The sequence below is a fragment of the Oncorhynchus keta genome, chromosome 18 (genome assembly GCF_023373465.1).
Source record: "Oncorhynchus keta strain PuntledgeMale-10-30-2019 chromosome 18, Oket_V2, whole genome shotgun sequence".
Taxonomy (NCBI): Eukaryota; Metazoa; Chordata; class Actinopteri; order Salmoniformes; family Salmonidae; genus Oncorhynchus; species Oncorhynchus keta.
In genome coordinates, this window is record NC_068438.1 from 44,792,856 (window position 1) to 44,811,730 (window position 18,875).

At 45.3% G+C, this 18,875-nt stretch overlaps 1 protein-coding gene across 12 annotated transcripts in view; it reads right to left on the reverse strand.

Moving 5' to 3' along the window:
- The window catches only part of LOC118379313 (uncharacterized), a 75,616-nt gene that overhangs the window by 44,434 nt on the left and 12,307 nt on the right, over positions 1-18,875 (reverse strand). The gene's annotated exons all lie outside the window — the stretch shown is intronic.

The window sequence follows — 18,875 nt, forward strand, 5'->3', positions numbered from 1 at the left end:
AACCAGCCCACTAGTCTCAGACAGTCTCTCAGCAGAGAGGAGACAACCAGCCCACTAGTCTCAGACAGTCTCCCAAAAGAGAGGAGACAACCAGCCCACTTGTCTCAAATAGTCTCCCAGCAGAGAGGAGACAACCAGCCCACTAGTCTCAGACAGTCTTCCAACAGAGATGAGACAACCAGCCAGCTAGTCACAGACAGTCTCCCAACAGAGAGGAGACAACCAGCCCTCTATTCTCAGACAGTCTCCCAACAGAGAATAGACAACCAGCCCACTAGTCTCAGACAGTCTCCCAACAGAGAGGAGACAACCAGCCCTCTAGTCTCACTCAGTCTCCCAACAGACAGGAGACAACCAGCCCACTAGTCTCAGCCTGTCTCCCAGCAGAGCGGAGACAACCAGCCCACTAGTCTCAGACAGTCTCCCAAAAGAGAGGAGACAACCAGCCCACTTGTCTCAAATAGTCTCCCAGCAGAGAGCAGACAACCAGCCCACTAGTCTCAGACAGTCTCTCAGCAGAGAGGAGACAACCAGCCCACTAGTCTCAGACAGTCTCCCAAAAGAGAGGAGACAACCAGCCCACTTGTCTCAAATAGTCTCCCAGCAGAGAGGAGACAACCAGCCCACTAGTCTCAGACAGTCTCCCAACAGAGATGAGACAACCAGCCCGCTAGTCTCAGACAGTCTCCCAACAGAGAGGAGACAACCAGCCCACTAGTCTCAGACAGTCTGCCAGCAGAGAGGAGACAACCAGCCAGCTAGTCTCAGACAGTCTCCCAACAAAGAGGAGACAACCAGCCCTCTATTCTCAGACAGTCTCCCAACAGACAGGAGACAACCAGCCCTCTAGTCTCACTCAGTCTCCCAGCAGACAGGAGACAACCAGCCCACTAGTCTCACTCAGTCTCCCAGCAGACAGGAGACAACCAGCCCTCTAGTCTCACTCAGTCTCCCAGCAGACAGGAGACAACCAGCCCACTAGTCTCACTCAGTCTCCCAGAAGACAGGAGACAACCAGCCCACTAGTCTCACTCAGTCTCCCAGAAGACAGGAGACAACCAGCCCACTAGTCTCAGACAGTCTCCCAATAGACAGGAGACAACCAGCCCACTAGTCTCAGACAGTCTCCCAATAGACAGGAGACAACCAGCCCACTAGTCTCACTCAGTCTCCCAATAGACAGGAGACAACCAGCCCTCTAGTCTCAGACAGTCTCCCAATAGACAGGAGACAACCAGCCCTCTAGTCTCAGACAGTCTCCCAATAGACAGGAGACAACCAGCCCACTAGTCTCAGACAGTCTCCCAATAGACAGGAGACAACCAGCCCACTAGTCTCACTCAGTCTCCCAATAGACAGGATACAACCAGCCCTCTAGTCTCACTCAGTCTCCCAGAAGACAGGAGACAACCAGCCCACTAGTCTCAGACAGTCTCCCAATAGACAGGAGACAACCAGCCCTCTAGTCTCACTCAGTTTCCCGGCAGACAGGAAGAAGAAGAAGAAGAAGAAGAAGAAGAAGAAGAAGAAGAACAAGAAGAAGAAGAAGAAGAACAAGAAGAAGAAGAAATTGTCTGTGTTACTGACTCCTTCCCATAATGCTGCTTCTCTGGCCCATTTCCTGTTACATAACTGTCAATCAATTGATCATAGATTTTCAAGATTTTAATGTTCTCTGTTGAGCATTTAACACACAATGATAATTGTTTATTATGCTTGCTGAGTCCTTTCAGGTCTACAGTGGGGCACCAGGACATTTTTTGGCATTAGGATTTTATTGAGAAAACCCTGTGCATGTCCAGTAGATTGAATATCATGGTTGACAAGGCAACACTACTTTTAGAAAGCAGTAGTATCTGTGGGTATCCCCTCAGTTGGTCTGAAGCATAGACTGGACAAAGGTTGCTCCTACTGACAATTTGACAGAACTCAACACAAGCCTACACACAGACAGACAGACACACACACTAGCTGAACGATGGCTAGCTCATTAGAGTTTATTTCCTTGCGTAAGTCCTTCTGAAGGAGACAGGAAAGACGGACAATCACCCCAGACACACAATCAAATACTTGCGCACACACACACACACACACACACACACACACACACACACACACACACACACACACACACACACACACACACAGAACAATGGCTAGCTCATTAGAGTTTAATTCCTTGCGTGAGTCATTCTGAAGGAGACAGAAAAAGACAGAAATCCCACGGACACACAAACAAATACTTACACTCACACACACACACACACAAACACACACACAAACACACACACCTGAAACAATGATTGATCACAAGGATGGAGAAATCAATCCCATCTTGATGATTACCGAGGCACTACTCTGCATCGCTTTAGAGTGTCTGTCTCTACTGATGAAATGTTTATCTATTTTCTCCCCATTGGGGAGATGTCAGCAGCTCTCTGTAAACAAGGCTCTGTTTTTAAACCATCACAGGTGACTCCCTGAAACAAAAATTATAGTATTCCCAAAACTCATTTCTAATTTGATCAATGTTTCTTCTTTCATGATCCATCATCCTGAGTTTGAGATCAGACTGAAGAGACTCCTCCTAACTCTGGATAGGGACATTTGCATGTCACTGATTTTGTCAAACCCTGATCAGTTTCACCTGTCCTCGTTATTGCCTCCACCCCCTCCAGGTGTTTTCCCCAGTGTATTTATCTCTGTGTTTCCTGTCTCTCTGTGCCAGTGTATTTATCCCTGTGTTTCCTGTCTCTCTCTGCCAGTGTATTTATATCGGTGTTTCCTGTCTCTCTGTGCCAATGTATTTATCCCTGTGTTTCCTGTCTCTCTGTGCCAGTGTATTTATCCCTGTGTTTCCTGTCTCTCTGTGCCAATGTATTTATCCCTGTGTTTTCTGTCTCTCTGTAGCAGTGTATTTATCCCTGTGTTTCCTGTCTCTCTGTACCAGTGTATTTATCTCTGTTTCCTGTCTCTCTGTACCAGTGTATTTATCTCTGTTTCCTGTCTCTCTGTACCAGTGTATTTATCCCTGTGTTTCCTGTCTCTCTCTGCCAGTGTATTTATCCCTGTGTTTTCTGTCTCTCTGTACCAGTGTATTTATCTCTGTTTCCTGTCTCTCTGTACCAGTGTATTTATCTATATTCCCTGTCTCTCTGTACCAGTGTATTTATCCCTGTGTTTCCTGTCTCTCTGTAGCAGTGTATTTATCCCTGTGTTTCCTGTCTCTCTGTGCCAATGTATTTATCCCTGTGTTTCCTGTCTCTCTCTGCCAGTGTATTTATCTCTGTGTTTCCTGTCTCTCTGTACCAGTGTATTTATCCCTGTGTTTCCTGTCTCTCTCTGCCAGTGTATTTATCCCTGTGTTTTCTGTCTCTCTGTACCAGTGTATTTATCCCTGTGTTTCCTGTCTCTCTGTGTCAGTTCATCTTGTATGTTTCCAAGTCAACCAGCGGTTCTCCCGTTCTCCTGCTTTTTGCATTCTCCTTTTTCTAGTCCTACTGGTTTTGACCCTTGCCTGGTTCTGGACTTTGTTCCCACCTGCCTGACCATTCTGCCTGCCTTGACCACTAGCCTGTCTGCCACTCTGTACCCACCTGCCTGACCATTCTGCCTGCCTTGACCACTAGCCTGTCTGCCACTTTGTTCCCACCTGCCTGACCATTCTGCCTGCCTTGACCACCAGCCTGTCTGCCACTTTGTACCTCCAGGACTCTGATCTGGTTTTGACCTTTTTGCCTGTCCTCAACCATTCTCTTGTCTACCCCTTTGGAATAATAAACATTGTAAGACTCCAACCATCTGCTTCATGTGTCTGCATTTGGGTTTTGCCTTGTGCCTTGAAAGATTTGAGGGGTTCAACTTCTTGCATAAATGTCGTGTTATAATGTATTTATGACTGAGCCCAAAGTGTAATGTTACTCTGAGGGGACAATAACATTGTTTTAAAACATTGAAACAAACTGGAATAGGAGATGATAGGGACAGGGAGTCACAATGCACAGGAAGCATGGTAGAGACGTATAGTCACAGTGCATGGTCGAGACAGGTAGTCACAGGGCACAGGACGTGATCTTCCTGTCCATGTTGGCACCCCCCTCAGGTTCATGCCGTGGGGGAGATCTTTGTGGGCTATACTCAGTCTTGTCTCGGGATGGTAAGTTGGTGGTAGAAGATATCCCTCTAGTGGTGTGGGGGCTGTGCTTTGGCAAAGTGGGTGGGGTTATATCCTGCCTCTTTAGCTCTGTCTGGGGGTATCGTCGGACAGGGCCACAGTGTCTCCTGACCCCTCCTGTCTCAGCCTCCAGTATTTATGCTGCAATAGTTTATGTGTCGGGGGCTAGGGTCAGTCTGTTATATCTGGAGTATTTCTCCTGTCTTATCTGGTGTCCTGTGTGAATTTAAATATGCTCTCTCTAATTCTCTCTCTGTCTAAATCCAGACAGCTGATGTTCTGAAAGAGCTGCAAAATCTGGATCCCTACAAATCAGCTGGGCTAGACAACCCTAACCCTAACCCTCTCTTTCTAAAAAAATCAGCTGGGCTAGACAACCCTAACCCTAACCCTCTCTTTCTAAAAAAAAATCAGCTGGGCTAGACAACCCTAACCCTAACCCTCTCTTTCTAAAAAAATCAGCTGGGCTAGACAACCCTAACCCTAACCCTCTGTTTCTAAAAAAATCAGCTGGGCTAGACAACCCTAACCCTAACCCTAACCCTCTCTTTCTAAAAAATCAGCTGGGCTAGACAACCCTAACCCTAACCCTAACCCTCTCTTTCTAAAAAAATCAGCTGGGCTAGACAACCCTAACCCTAACCCTAACCCTCTCTTTCTAAACAAATCTGCTGAAATTGTTGGAACCTGTTCAACCTCTCTTTCATATCGTCTGAGAATCCCAAAGATTGGAAAGCTGCCGCGGTCAACCCCCTCTTCAAAGGGGGAGACACTCTAGACCCAAACTGTTATAGAGCTATATCCATCCTGCCCTGCCTTTCTAAAATCTTTGAAAGCCACGTTAACAAACAGATCACCGGCCATTTCAAATCCCACCATACCTTCTCCACTATGCAATCTGGATTCCGAGCTGGTCATGGGTGCACCTTGGCCGTGCTTAAGGTCCTAAACGATATTATAACCTCCATTGATAAGAGACATTACTGTGTAGCCGCCTTCATCGATCTGGCCAAGACTCTGTCAATCACCGCATTCTTATCGGCAGACTCAATAGCCTTGGTTTCTCAAATGACTGCCTCGCCTGGTTCACCAACTACTTCTCAGACAGTGTTCAGTGTGTCAAATCGGAGGGCCTGTTGTCCAGACCTCTGGCAGTCTCTATGGGGGTACCACAGGGTTCAATTCTCGGGCCAACTTTTTCTCTGTATACATCAATGATGTAGCTCTTGCTGCTGATGATTCTCTGATCCACCTCTACGCAGACGACACTATTCTGTATACATCTGGAACTTCTTTGGACACTGTTAACAAATCTCCAAAAAAGCTTCAATGCCATACAACACTCCTTCCATGGCCTCCAACTGCTTTTAAATGCTATTAAAACGAAATGCATGCTCTTCAACCGAGTTCTACCCGCACCTGTCCGCCCGACTAACATCACTACTCTGGACGGTTCTGACTTAGAATATGTGGACAACTACAAATACCTAGGTGTCTGGTTAGACTGTAAACTCTCCTTCCAGACTCACATTAAGCATCTCCAATCCAAAATTAAATCTAGAATCGGCTTCCTATTTTGCAACAAAACCTCCTTCACCCATGCTGCCAAACATACCCTCGTAAAACTGACTATCCTACCGATCCTTGACTTCAGCGATGTCATTTACAAAATTGCCTCCAACACTCTACTCAGCAAATTGGATGTATTCTACCACAGTGCCATCCATTTTGCCCAATATACTACCAACCATTGCGACCTGTCGTTGGCTGGCCCTCGCTACATATTATTATTATAATTTATTTTTTAGTCAGCCATCAATTGTGCAAGTTCTCCCACTTAAAAAGATGAGAGAGGCCTGTAATTTCCATCATAGGTACACTTCAACTATGACAGACAAAATGAGAAAAAAAAATCCAGAAAATCACATTGTATGATTTTTTATGAATTTATTTGCAAATTATGGTGGAAAATAAGTATTTAGTCACCTGCAAACAAGCATGATTTCTGGCTCTCAGACCTGTACCTTCTTCTTTAAGAGGCTCCTCTGTCCTCCACTTGTTACCTGTATTAATGGCACCTGTTTGAACTTGTTATCAGTATAAAAGACATCTGTCCACAACCTCAAACAGTCACACTCCAAACTCCACTATGGCCAAGACCAAAGAGCTGTCAAAGGACACCAGAAACAATATTGTAGACCTGCACCAGGCTGGGAAGACTGAATCTGCAATAGGTAAGCAGCTTGGTTTGAAGAAATCAACTGTGGGAGCAATTATTAAGAAATGGAAGACATACAAGACCACTGATAATCTCCCTCGATCTGGGGCTCCACGCAAGATCTCCCCCCATGGGGTCAAAATTATCACAAGAACGGTGAGCAAAAATCCCAGAACCACACGGGGGGACCTAGTGAATGACCTGCAGAGAGCTGGGACCAAAGTAACAAAGCCTACCATCAGTAACACACTACGCCGCCAGGGACTCAAATCCTGCAGTGCCAGACGTGTCCCCCTGCTTAAGCCAGTACATGTCCAAGCCCGTCTGAAGTTTGCTAGAGTGCATTTGGATGATCCAGAAGAAGATTGGGAGAATGTCATATGGTCAAATGAAACCAAAATATAACTTTTTGGTAAAAACTCAACTTGTCGTGTTTGGAGGACAAAGAATGCTGAGTTGCATCCAAAGAACACCATACCTACTGTGAGGCATGGGGGTGGGAACATCATGCTTTGGGGCTGTTTTTCTGCAAAGGGACCAGGACGACTGATCCATGTAAAGGAAAGAATGAATGGGGCCATGTATTGTGAGATTTTGAGTGAAAACCTCCTTCCATCAGTAAGGGCATTGAAGATGAAACGTGGCTGGGTCTTTCAGAATGACAATGATCCCAAACACACCGTCCTGGCAACAAAGGAGTGGCTTCGTAAGAAGCATTTCAAGGTCCTGGAGTGGCCTAGTCAGTCTCCAGATCTCAACCCCATAGAAAATCTTTGGAGGTAGTTGAAAGTCCGTGTTGCCCAGCAACAGCCCCAAAACATCACTGCTCTAGAGGAGATCTGCATGGAGGAATGGGCTAAAATACCAGCAACAGTGTGTGAAAACCTTGTGAAGACTTACAGAAAATGTTTGACCTCTGTCATTGCCAACAAAGGGTATATAACAAAGTATTGAGATAAGTATTTGGTCAATAACAAAAGTTTATTTTCCACCATATATGTTTCGAATTGCAATTCCTATAATATGTTGGATGATGGACATCAACTAATTAATACATACCATACGAAACGTAACATACTAATTGGAGTTTAGCTTGACATAGGACCTGTACTAAAGATGTCGAATGCTGCCGGTCTTGACTACTTGTTTGGTTTCTGGCAATGACAAGTGGATGGTTTTGAGTTCTGCTGTCAGGCATCTGCAGGAAACAAAACTGAAGGTTAAACAAGATACATGAAGTCACATGGTCTATTTTTACCAATCGATGGTCGCTTCAATAATGGAACACCGGTCAATTTAATGTATTCTAGTCGATGCCACTCCGACAATCGATGGTCGCTTCAATAATGGAACACTGGTCAATTTAATGTATTCTAGTCGATGCCACTCCGACAATCGATGGTCGCTTCAATAATGGAACACCGGTCAATTTAATGTATTCTAGTCGATGCCACTCCGACAATCGATGGTCGCTTCAATAATGGAACACCGGTCAATTTAATGTATTCTAGTCGATGCCACTCCGACAATCGATGGTCGCTTCAATAATGGAACACCGGTCAATTTAATGTATTCTAGTCGATGCCACTCCGACAATCGATGGTCGCTTCAATAATGGAACACTGGTCAATTTAATGTATTCTAGTCGATGCCACTCCGACAATCGATGGTCGCTTCAATAATGGAACACCGGTCAATTTAATGTATTCTAGTCGATGCCACTCCGACAATCGATGGTCGCTTCAATAATGGAACACCGGTCAATTTAATGTATTCTAGTCGATGCCACTCCGACAATCGATGGTCGCTTCAATAATGGAACACTGGTCAATTTAATGTATTCTAGTCGATGCCACTCCGACAATCGATGGTCGCTTCAATAATGGAACACTGGTCAATTTAATGTATTCTAGTCGATGCCACTCCGACAATAGATGGTCGCTTCAATAATGGAACACTGGTCAATTTAATGTATTCTAGTCGATGCCACTCCGACATTGCTCATCCTAATATTTATAATTCCATTCTTTTACTTGTAGATTCGTGTGTATTATTGTGAATTGTTAGATACTTCTGCACTGTTGGATCTAGGAACACAAGCATTTCGCTACACCCGCAATAACATCTGCTAAATATGTGTATGCGACCAATAACATTTGATTTGATGTGTGCAACTGGAACTGTGATGTCATGTCTCTCTCTCTCTCTCACCATACACAAACAAACAAACACACACACACAAAAGCAAAGCCCTGGAGGTGTGATCTCACTGATGTGTGAGAGCATGACTGCCAGCTTCATGCTAATTATGAAAGCAGATACACACAAAAACACACACTAGCCTCTCAGCCGATCACAATGTCCCAGTCAGTGTCTGAGGAAGAGTATTTATAACCAGTATTTACAACCCGTCAGCCTGGGAATTACTAAACATAGGATGATATGGCTACGCTCAGATGTAACCCTAACATAGGCAGGGTAGCCTAGTGGTTAGAGCATTGGACTAGTAACCGGAAGGTTGCAAGTTCAAACCCCTGAGCTGACAAGGTACAAATCTGTCATTCTGCCCCTGAACAGGCAGTTAACCCACTGTTCCTAGGCCGTCATTGAAAATAAGAATTTGTTCTTAACTGACTAGTCAAACAAAGTTAAATAAAGGTTAAAAAATATGTCTCAGATCAGCAATATATTTGGCTACTGTAAAGTGACCAGTGCAGTTAGACAAACAAAAATATAAGCTTTCTGCCCGTATAAGACATGTCAATGTCCTGGAAAGTTTGCTGTTACTTACAACGTCACGCTAATCACATAAGCGCACGTTAGCTCAACCGTCCCGGTAAAGGGACACCGATCCCATCGAGGTTAAAAACAGACGTATGATCAGCTTTTCTTTTTAGCTATCTGTTTACAATAATTGTTTGAGCGCACACACAGTATTGTATAACTAAACCTGTGGGGACACACAATTGACACACAATCCCATTCAAAATCCTATTTTCCCTAAACCTAACCCTAGCTCCTAACCCTAACCCTAAACCTAAACCTAACCCTAGCCCCTAACCCTAAACCTAAACCTAACCCTGAACCTAACCCTAGCTCCTAACCGTAATCCTAACCCTAGCTCCTAACCCTAACCCTAACCACAGCGCCTAATCCTAACCCTAACACTAACCCTAGCTCCTAACCCTAGCTCCTAACCCTAACCCTAGCTCCTAACCCTAGCTCCTAACCCTAACGCTAGCTCCTAATCCTAACCCTAACCCTAGCTCCTAACCCCAACCCTAACCCTAGCTCCTAACCCTAACCCTAGCTCCTAACCCGAGCTATTAACCCTAAACCTAAACCTAGCTGCTAACCCTAACCCTAACCCTAGCTCCTAAACCTAACCTTAGCTCCTAACCCTAACCCTAGCTCCTAACCCTAAACCTAACCCTAGCTCCTAACCCTAAACCAAATCATAGCTCCTAACCCTAGCTCCTAACCCTAGCTCCTAACCCTAATCCTAACCCTAACCCTAACCCTAACCCTAAACCTAACCCTAGCCCCTAAACCTAAACCTAACCCTGAACCTAAACCTAGCTCCTAACCCTAATCCTAACCCTAGCTCCTAACCCTAACCCTAGCTCATAATCCTAACCCTAACACCAACCCTAGCTCCTAACCCTAGCTCCTAACCCTAACCCTAGCTCCTAATCCTAACCCTAACCCTAGCTCCTAAACCCAACCCTAACCCTAGCTCCTAACCCTAACCCTAACCCTAGCTCCTAACCCTAACCCTAACCCTAGCTCCTAACCCTAACACTAGGTCCTAACCCTGAACCTAACCCTAGCTCCTATCCCTAGCTACTAACCCTAAACCTAAACCTAGCTGCTAACCCTAACCCTAGCTCCTAAACCTAACCCTAGCTCCTAACCCTAACCCTAGCTCCTAACCCTAAACCTAACCCTAGCTCCTAACCCTAAACCAAATCATAGCTCCTAACCCTAGCTCCTAACCCTAGCTCCTAACCCCAATCCTAACCCTAGCTCCTAACCCTGAACCTAACCCTAACTCCTAACTCTAGCTCCTAACCCTAAACCTAACCCTAAACCTAACCCTAGCTCCTAACCCTGAACCTAACCCTAGCTCCTAACCCTAATCCTAACCCTAGCTCCTAACCCTAACCCTAATCCTAACCCTAGCTCCTAACCTTAAACCTAACCCTAGCTCCTAACCCTAGCTCCTAACCCTAAACCTAACCCTAGATCCTAACCTTGAACCTAACCCTAGGTCCTAACCCTAAACCTAACCCTAGCTCCTAACCCTAACCCTAACCCTAACCCTCCTAAACCTAGCTCCTAACCTTAAACCTAGCTCCTAACCCTAAACCTAACCCTAGCCCCTAACCCTAACCCTAACCCTAGCTCCTAACCCTAACCCTAGCTCCTAACCCTAATCCTAACCCTAGCTCCTAACCCTAAACCTAGCTCCTAACCCTATACATAACCCTTGCTCCTAACCCTAACTCCTAACCCTAATCCGAACCCTAGCTCCTAACCCTAAACATAACCCTAGCTCCTAACCCTAAACATAACCCTAGCTCCTAACCCTAACCCTAGCTCCTAACCCTAATCCTAACCCTAGCTCCTAACCCTAAACCTAACCCTGAACCTAACCTTAGCTCCTAACCCTAAACCTAACCCTAGCTCCTAACACTAAACCTAACCCTAGCTCCTAACCATTAACATAACCCTAGCTCCTAACCCTAACCTTGAACCTAATCCTAGCTCCTAACCCTAAACCTAGCTCCTAACCCTAAACCTAACCCTAGCTCCTAAGCCTGAACCTAACCTTAGCTCCTGAATCTAACCCTAGCTCCTAACCCTAAACCTAACCCTAGCTCCTAACCCTAAACATAACCCTAGCTCCTAACCCTAACCCTAGCTCCTAACCCTAATCCTACCCCTAGCTCCTAACCCTAAACATAACCCTAGCTCCTAACCCTAACCCTAGCTACTAACCCTAAACCGAGGTCCTAACCCTAAACATAAGCCTAGCTCCTAACCCTAACCCTAGCTCCTAACCCTAATCCTAACCCTAGCTCCTAACCCTAAACCTAACCCTGAACCTAACCCTAGCTCCTAACCCTAACCCTAACCCTAGCTCCTAACCGTAATCCTAACCCTAGCTCCTAACCCTAAACCTAACCCTAGATCCTAACCCTGAACCTAACCCTAAGTCCTAACCCTAAACCTAACCCTAGCTCCTAACCCTAACCCTAGCTCCTAACCCTAACCCTAGCTCCTAAACCTAGCTCCTAACCATAAACCTAGCTCCTAACCCTAAACCTAACCCTAACCCTAACCCTAGCTCCTAACCCTAACCCTAGCTCCTAACCCTAATCCTAACCCTAGCTCCTAACCCTAAACCTAGCTCCTAACCCTAAACATAACCCTTGCTCCTAACCCTAACCCTAGCTCCTAACCCTAATCCGAACCCTAGCTCCTAACCCTAAACATAACCCTAAACCTAACCCTAGCTCCTAACCCTAAACAAAATCATAGCTCCTAACCCTAGCTCCTAACCCTAATCCTAACCCAAGGTCCTAACCCTAACCCTAGCTCCTAACCCTAAACCTAGCTCCTAACCCTAAACATAACCCTAGCTCCTAACCCTAACCCTAGCTCCTAACCGTAATCCTAACCCTAGCTCCTAACCCTAAACCTAACCCTGAAACTAACCTTAGCTCCTACCCCTAAACATAACCCTAGCTCCTAACCCTAAACCTAACCCTAGCTCCTAACCATTAATGTAACCCTAGCTCCTAACCCTTAACCTAACCCTAGCTCCTAACCCTAACCTTGAACCTAACCCTAGCTCCTAACCCTAACGCTAACCCTAGCTCCTAACCCTAAACCTAGCTCCTAACCCTAAACCTAACCCTAGCTCCTAACCCTGAACCTAACCTTAGCTCCTAACCCTAAACCTAACCCTAGCTCCTAACCCTAAACCTAACCCTAGCTCCTAACCCTAAACATAACCCTAGCTCCTAACCCTAACCCTAGCTCCTAACCCTAATCCTAACCCTAGCTCCTAACCCTAAACATAATCCTAGCTCCTAACCCTAACCCTAGCTCCTAACCCTAATCCTAACCCTAGCTCCTAACCCTAACCCTAACCCCAGCTCCTAACCCTAAACCGAGGTCCTAACCCTAAACATAACCCTAGCTCCTAACCCTAACCCTAGCTCCTAACCCTAATCCTAACCCTCGCTCCTAACCCTAAACCTAACCCTGAACCTAACCTTAGCTCCTAACCCTAAACCTAACCCTAGCTCCTAACCCTTAACCTAACCCTAGCTCCTAACCCTGAACCTAACCCTAGCTCCTAACCCTAACCCTAGCTCCTAACCCTAAACCTAACCCTAGCGCCTAACCCTGAACCTAACCCTAGCTCCTAACCCTGAACCTAATTCTAACCCTAATTTTAACCATAGTATTGTTAGTTTACTATTCTTGTGGGTACATATGGTCCCCACAATATTAGTTCAACACACACACACACACACACACACACACACACACACACACACACACACACACACACACACACACACACACACACACACACACACACACACACACACACACACACACACACACACACACACACTTGTTGACTGTCAGAGGCAGGGCAGGGTGCAGGCTCACAATTTTCCACACAGAGTTCCTGAGAGTGTGTGAAAGTTGTGACAGGTGCAGGGAGAGGAGGAGAGTGCGGGGGGGTAGACAGAACAGAGGGAGGCAGGAGAGGGAGAAGCGAACAGGAGGGGAGGGAGGGAGAAGAGAACGGGAGGGGAGAGAGGGAGAAGAGAAGAGAACAGGAGGGGAGGGAGGGAGAAGAGAACAGGAGGGGAGGGAGGGAGAAGAGAACGGGAGGGAGGGAGAAGAGAACGGGAGGGGAGAGAGGGAGAAGAGAAGAGAACAGGAGGGGAGGGAGGGAGAAGAGAACAGGAGGGGAGGGAGGGAGAAGAGAACGGGAGGGGAGGGAGGGAGAAGAGAAGAGAACAGGAGGGGAGAGAGGGAGAAGAGAACAGGAGGGGAGGGAGGGAGAAGAGAACGGGAGGGGAGAGAGGGAGAAGAGAACAGGAGGGGAGGGAGGGAGAAGAGAACGGGAGGGGAGAGAGGGAGAAGAGAACGGGAGGGGAGAGAGGGAGAAGAGAACAGGAGGGGAGGGAGGGAGAAGAGAACGGGAGGGGAGAGAGGGAGAAGAGAAGAGAACAGGAGGGGAGAGAGGGAGAAGAGAACAGGAGGGGAGGGAGGGAGAAGAGAACGGGAGGGGAGAGAGGGAGAAGAGAAGAGAACAGGAGGGGAGGGAGGGAGAAGAGAACAGGAGGGGAGGGAGGGAGAAGAGAACGGGAGGGGAGAGAGGGAGAAGAGAAGAGAACAGGAGGGGAGGGAGGGAGAAGAGAATGGGAGGGGAGAGAGGGAGAAGAGAACGGGAGGGGAGGGAGGGAGAAGAAAACGGGAGGGGAGAGAGGGAGAAGAGAAGAGAACAGGAGGGGAGGGAGGGAGAAGAGAACAGGAGGGGGAGGGAGGAGAAGAGAACAGGAGGGGAGGGAGGGAGAAGAGAATGGGAGGGGAGAGAGGGAGAAGAGAACAGGAAGGGAGGGAGGGAGAAGAGAATGGGAGGGGAGAGAGGGAGAAGAGAACGGGAGGGGAGAGAGGGAGAAGAGAACAGGAGGTGAGGGAGGGAGAAGAGAACGGGAGGGGAGGGAGGGAGAAGAGAACAGGGGGTGAGGGAGGGAGAAGAGAACAGGAGGTGAGGGAGGGAGAAGAGAACGGGAGGGGAGAGAGGGAGAAGAGAACAGGAGAAGAGAACAGGAGGGGAGGGAGAAGAGAACAGGAGAAGGGAACGGGAGGGGAGAGGAGAGAGGAATGAGATGACAGGATAAGGAGAGGAGCAGAGATGGGGAGAGAGGGAGGGGAGATAGAACTCTGTTCTAAGAGCAGAAATAATCTGATTGATTTAGGGCAGAACAAATCCAATTGGTTTCTAAAAGGTCAGCGCAAGCTAGCTAGCTAAGAATTTAGCAACCTCAGCTGCTCATGCTGAATTAATAAATAGATATAGCTAGCTACGCGGCTAGGTGTCAAATATACAAGTAAGTCAGCTAACATTTGCTTTATTGAAATGTTAAGTTGAATAAGCTATATAAACTTACACAATGTAAAAGGACTGTTATGTTTCCCTGTGGGACAAAAACATCAAATGTAGCTTAGCTGAGCAGAAAGCTACCTCCTAGTACTGTTGAATTATAAATAGAAATAGCTAGCAAGTTAGGTCTCAAATCAAAAAATGTAAACGGTCTAGCTCAGTTGGTAGAGCATGGCGCTTGTAACGCCAGGGTAGTGGGTTCGATCCCCGGGACCACCCATACGTAGAATGTATGCACACATGACTGTAAGTCGCTTTGGATAAAAGCGTCTGCTAAATGGCATATATTATTATTATTATTAAATCTGCCAACAGGGCAGTTAACATTTGTTTTATTAAAAGTTTAGTTGAAATATTAGTTTGGGTCAATATCACTTGCGGCCATAAGGGCATACTTCAAGCACAAAAGGTCATTTAAAGTAGTCAACTGCCCCCGGGGCAGCCATTTCTCTTCCATAGCCATTGCTAAGTAATCTATGTTATTTATGTAATTTATGTTTCCAGGTCGTGCGGTTTAATAAAGTGGAGCCAGTTCAGACGGGAAATGTGATCGCATCAGCGGATATTGCACCAATCGTATTCACACTTTACATACGTGCAGCCTCTTTAAGATTTCTACACACACTGATTAGTTAAGCTGTGATATATTTTCACACATCATCGTCTGATCCAGGAAGGTATTTTCTGAATCACAGTCAAGAGATGAACAGCTGTTGTGATGCAACAACAGCCCAAGTGCAGGAAGAAAAAAAAACGTGTTCGTGGAGGAATGTCCAGAATATTTTGGTGTCTCATTCGTTATTCTGGTGAAGACAGTTGTGCCATATTGGATCTAATATCCATAGCGGTGGAAAGTATTTTGGGATGGGGGTGCTGGTTTTGCCGAGTGTATTTCCCAGTGCTACAGACGTCTATATAGGTCCTCTAATACAGGAATATAAAAAAAATACTTGCTTGTGTAACGGATGTGAAACGGCTAGCTTAGTTAGCGGTGCGCGCTAAATAGCGTTTCAATCGGTGACGTCACTTGCTCTGAGACCTTGAAGTAGTAGTTCCCCTTGCTCTGCAAGGGCCGCGGCTTTTGTGGAGCGATGGGTAACGATGCTTCGTGGGTGACTGTTGTTGATGTGTGCAGAGGGTCCCTGGTTCGCGCCCGGGTATGGGCGAGGGGACGGTCTAAAGTTGTACTGTTACACTTGATATATATTTTCCAGTTTCGTAAAATACTTTAAAATATATTTTTATTTAGGTGAAAACTGAAATGGTCTATTAAATCCTTATCCATTTTAGTACAGTAGATGCTCTTATCCAGAACAACTTACAGTAGTGAACGCATATATTTTCGTACTTTTTCATACTGGTCCCCCGTGGGAATCAAACCCACGACCCTAGCTTTGCAAGTGCCATGTTCTACCAAATGAGCCACATCATCACATACCACTTCATGCCTCCAATGCACTCAATTGCTGTATTGTGCAAAGTTTTTCTTATTAATGGTGATGGAAAGTTTACAGGTACAAACCCAGATGACCAGCCTATATACACAATACAATAATGTACATTTACATGAAGTGCTTTTTAAGGATGGTAAATGAATATTACACAAAAAGTAGTTGTTTTCCATATTATTTGATCAAGAAAAACATTTAATTTCATGTGTATGTTTCGTGTCTTTGCCCATAACTTTGCACCTTTTCATGTAAATGTTTGAGGACAGGGTTTTGTTCTTTCTGGATTCTATTATAATGACATCACAGAGAAAGGGACAGGGTTTTGTTCTTTCTGGATTCTATTATAATGACATCACAGAGAAAGGGACAGGGTTTTGTTCTTTCTGGATTCTATTAGAATGACATCACAGAGAAAGGGACAGGGTTTTGTTCTTTCTGGATTCCATTAGAATGACATCACAGAGAAAGGGACAGGGTTTTGTTCTTTCTGGATTCTATTATAATGACATCACAGAGAAAGGGACAGGGTTTTGTTCTTTCTGGATTCTATTATAATGACATCACAGAGAAAGGGACAGGGTTTTGTTCTTTCTGGATTCTATTAGAATGACATCACAGAGAAAGGGACAGGGTTTTGTTCTTTCTGGATTCTATTAGAATGACATCACAGAGAAAGGGACAGGGTTTTGTTCTTTCTGGATTCCATTAGAATGACATCACAGAGAAAGGGACAGGGTTTTGTTCTAACTGGATTCCATTAGAATGACATCACAGAGAAAGGGACAGGGGTTGTGTTCTTTCTGGATTCCATTAGAATGACATCACAGAGAAAGGGACAGGGTTTTGTTCTTTCTGGATTCTATTAGAATGACATAACAGAGAAAGGGACAGGGTTTGTTCTTTCTGGATTCTATTAGAATGACATCACAGAGAAAGGGACAGGGTTTTGTTCTTTCTGGATTCTATTAGAATGACATCACAGAGAAAGGGACAGGGTTCTGTTCTTTCTGGATTCCATTAGAATGACATCACAGAGAAAGGGAAAGGGTTTTGTTCTTTCTGGATTCCATTAGAATGACATCACAGAGAAAGGGACGGGGTTGTGTTCTATCTGGATTCCATTAGAATGACATCACAGAGAAAGGGACAGGGTTGTGTTCTATCTGGATTCCATTAGAATGACATCACAGAGAAAGGGACAGGGTTGTGTTCTATCTGGATTCCATTAGAATGACATCACAGAGAAAGGGACAGGGTTGTGTTCTATCTGGATCACATTAGAATGACATCACAGAGAAAGGGACAGGGTTCTGTTCTTTCTGGATTCCATTAGAATGACATCACAGAGAAAGGGAAAGGGTTTTGTTCTTTCTGGATTCCATTAGAATGACATCACAGAGAAAGGGACGGGGTTGTGTTCTATCTGGATTCCATTAGAATGACATCACAGAGAAAGGGACAGGGTTGTGTTCTATCTGGATTCCATTAGAATGACATCATAGAGAAAGGGACAGGGTTTTGTTCTTTCTGGATTCCATTAGAATGACATCACAGAGAAAGGGACAGGGTTTTGTTCTTTCTGGATTCCATTAGAATGACATCACAGAGAAAGGGAAAGGGTTTTGTTCTTTCTGGATTCCATTAGAATGACATCACAGAGAAAGGGACAGGGTTGTGTTCTTTCTGGATTCCATTAGAATGACATCACAGAGAAAGGGACAAGACAACAACTCTTACAATTCCAACTATTGAATCTTTCAAAATACTGTTCTTAATTATACAACTACCTATTTTGTCAAATGGAGATGCTGAAAAAAGTGTTTGCCCGCTCTACAGAAGTCCATATCGGTCTATCAATACAGTGCATTAGATACGTTTTCAGATCCCTTGACTTTCTCCACATTGTTAGCATTATTCTACAATTTATTAAATAGTTTTTCCCCACATCAATCTACACACGATACCACATAATTACATCACAATACCACATAATGACATAGAAAAACAGGTATTTTGATTTTTTTAAAAACAGAAATATCACATTTACATAAGTATTCAGACCCTTTACTCAGTACTTTGTTGCAGCACCTTTGGAAGTGATTATGTCTCATGTCTCTCCAGAGATGTTCGATCAGGTTCAAGTCCAGGCTCTGGCTGGGCCACTCAAGGACATTCAGATATTTGTCCTGAAGCCACTCCTGCATTGTCTTGGCTGTGTGCTTAGGGTTGTTGTCCTGTTGGAAGGTGAACCTTCGCACCAGTCTGAGGTCCTGAGTGATCTGGAGCAGGTTTTCATCAAAGCCACTCTATCGGCTCTTAACCAGCCGTGCTATTTTGTTCATTTCTTTGCATAGTTTAACTTGTTTTGGACATAGTGTTGCTGCTACAGTGTCTTATGACCAAAAGAGTTTCTGGACATCAGAACTAGGATTACTCACCTCAAATTGGACAAGGAGTTATTTTTCAATGAGTCGGACGCGAGGGATATACTACGGACCCCTACCAGGCCCAGATGCCCGTGATTAGCATGAAAAGTAAACTTAGGTTTCGTGGAAAGAGATCAGGATGCCTTGTGAGGATCAAGCGACGAGTGGCTAATCTGCCCTTGCCTTCTGTTCTGCTAGCTAACGCTCAATCGCTGGAAAATAAATGGGACGAACTGAAAGCACATATATCTTACCAATGGGACATTCAAACTGTAATATCTTATGTTTCACCGAGGCTGAATGACGCCATTCAGAACACACAGCTGGCGGGTTATACACTCTATCAGCAGGACAGAACAGCAGCCTCTGGTAAGACACGGGGCGGGGGCCTATGCATATTTGTAAACAA